Genomic DNA, 2,500 nt, shown 5'->3' with positions numbered 1-2,500 from the left:
CAGTCGAATGTGTATATCTTCTTCTTCTTCAAGTACCAAGTCTGTGCCAGACATCGGTGATCATGGTACGCCATTCATCTCTCTGATCAGATAACATCAGAAAACTAATATTACTCTTCTCTTTCTTTGTTCAAACTATTCAAATATGTTTTTCTTTGTCTACCTTTACTATTTTTACCTTCTATTTCTCCGGTGAGAGCAAGATGTTCAATACATTTATGTCGATTTAGGTGCCCTAAAATGCATTTGTCTTTTTCTTATTGTACGAATTAATAACCTTTTAGTTTCAGCTTGCTCTAATACTTTTTCATGAGTTTTCTTCTCTGTCCATGAGATTCTTAACATCCTTCTAAGAAACCACATTTCTGCTGCCTCCAGTTTCTTTCTAATGTCTCTGTAACTGTCCAGCTTCCACAGCTATATTATAATATTGACCATACATAGGCCTTCCCTTCAAAACCCTATATTTTGTTGTCATTGAGATAATGTGGTTTTTGGAAAATTAGACTCATTTTATTGAAACTATCTTTAGCTATTGCAATTCTTCGTTTTATTTCTGTGCTGCATCTGCCATCTGAAGTTATTATGTATCCAAGATATTTAAATGTCTGAACTTGTTTTATAGTTTCTCCTTTGCTTATTAAGTTACATGTTGGATTTATTTCTCTCCTTGATACAACCATGCATTCTGTCTTTTTTACATTTTAATATAACCCCATACGTTCACTCTTTGTAACGACTTTATTAAGGGTGGGGGGGGGGGGGAGCGACACTAAAAATGATGAATTTTGACCCAGTTTGCTAAAATTAGATTTTGGTGGGATGTTGTCATGTGACCATTTATCTGCATAAAAAAATTGCATGAGAACTTCATCATCAGTTTTTTTCTACTCAAAATAACGTAATTTGTGACCAATAATAGTATGGTTAAATCCTGCCCATTTTTAGTTTCAGTGGACTGATTTCATGAAAGAATATCAAATAGTCTTTAAAACTAAGTAAAGGCAAAAACATATCAATGAAAAGTAAAAACTCTCCTCTATCTTCAACAACCAATCACTTTGTTCCTAATTATGTCATGTGGTCACAATCCAATCAGAGAGCGAGAGGAGAGTTTTTCCCTAAACTCGTTTACTTTGACTTTTAAATGCGTTTTCCTCAAAACTGCAATTTCCGTCACTAAAAATCCTCCCTCAGTTTTCAACCAATCTTCTTCAAACTTTCTACAAATGAGTGTCATACAAATACGCAGGTCCCCTAGGAGCCGGATTAAAAAAACAAAAACAAATTAAATTATGAGTAATTTGAAATTATGTAACTTTTTTCAAGGGGAATAATCGAGTAATAACTTTGAACTTAATTTTTGAAGTTTCTAATTAAACATTGGGCTTCTAGAGCCTCTTTATTTTCCTGTTTTCTACCTCTGGCCAAAATATTATGGCAATGGATTGATAAACAAAAAAGCCTTTGACTTTTTAAGATTTGTTGTTTATTTTCTAATATGGCGGGGTTTCCATAGCAACGGGCAATTTTTTTCGAAAAAAATTATATGCAATCATCCTTCCCAAACATATACATTATGACTGTGCATAGAAGTTTAGGATATTTTATCAAATAAAAAAAAATTACCCTTTAGTGTCACTTCCCCCCCCCCCCTTAAGGGGTAATTGCAAAAAAAAATTTCAGTCTAAAATAAGTGCTGTGTCACCTGCATATCTTATATTGTTGACATTCTCACCATTGATCTTAATGCCTGGACTATCTCCTAAAGTTCTGATAATTGTTTCGCTGTAGATATTAAAAAGGTCTGGTGACAAAACACATCCTTGTCTAACACCTCGTTAAATTTGGTTTATATTTACTGAATTCTCCTTCAATGTGTATATTTATATTAAGAAATTAAGGAGCAGGCAACAGTGTAAGATAAAGATCTGAACAAGTGTGCATGACAGGTGCCTGGCAAAGCAAGATTAAAAAATACAAGAAAAAACAACCATCCCAAAAAATCAGTCTACCTCGCTCGACTGATGTAAATATTTTCTACCATAAGTCGATTGTAATTCAGCCAAAAAAGGTCTGTATTTTAAATAATAATAATATATTTTAAACAAACACTAAAACTAAAAATAAGTGGTCCTCAACCCGATCCTATATATAACTAATAATCTGTTACTATACAATCAGTAGTTTGAGAACCCATTCAAGCAATGTGATTTCAATGTCGTGATGCATCCAATCTTATTGAAAGACCGAATAAGGGACTTTCTTGATAGTCATATGATGCTAAACGATAACGATAACCAGCATGGTATTAGATCAAAGAGATCATGCATTACTCAGCTTTTACAGATGATGAAGGATTTTACCAAGTTAATTGATTGTGATCAATGCAGTGATGTTGTTTATCTTGATTCCGCATGGCTTTTTATTGTGTACCACATGAGAGATTACTCATTAATCTAAAAGCATATGGATTTAAAGAATATCTTTAACTGGATTC

The sequence above is a fragment of the Berghia stephanieae genome, chromosome 5 (genome assembly GCF_034508935.2).
Source record: "Berghia stephanieae isolate SIO BIC M18660-M18661 chromosome 5, UCSD_Bste_1.3, whole genome shotgun sequence".
Lineage (NCBI taxonomy): Eukaryota > Metazoa > Mollusca > Gastropoda > Nudibranchia > Aeolidiidae > Berghia > Berghia stephanieae.
The sequence above is the reverse complement of the archived record's forward strand: the minus strand, read 5'-3'. Positions refer to the sequence as shown.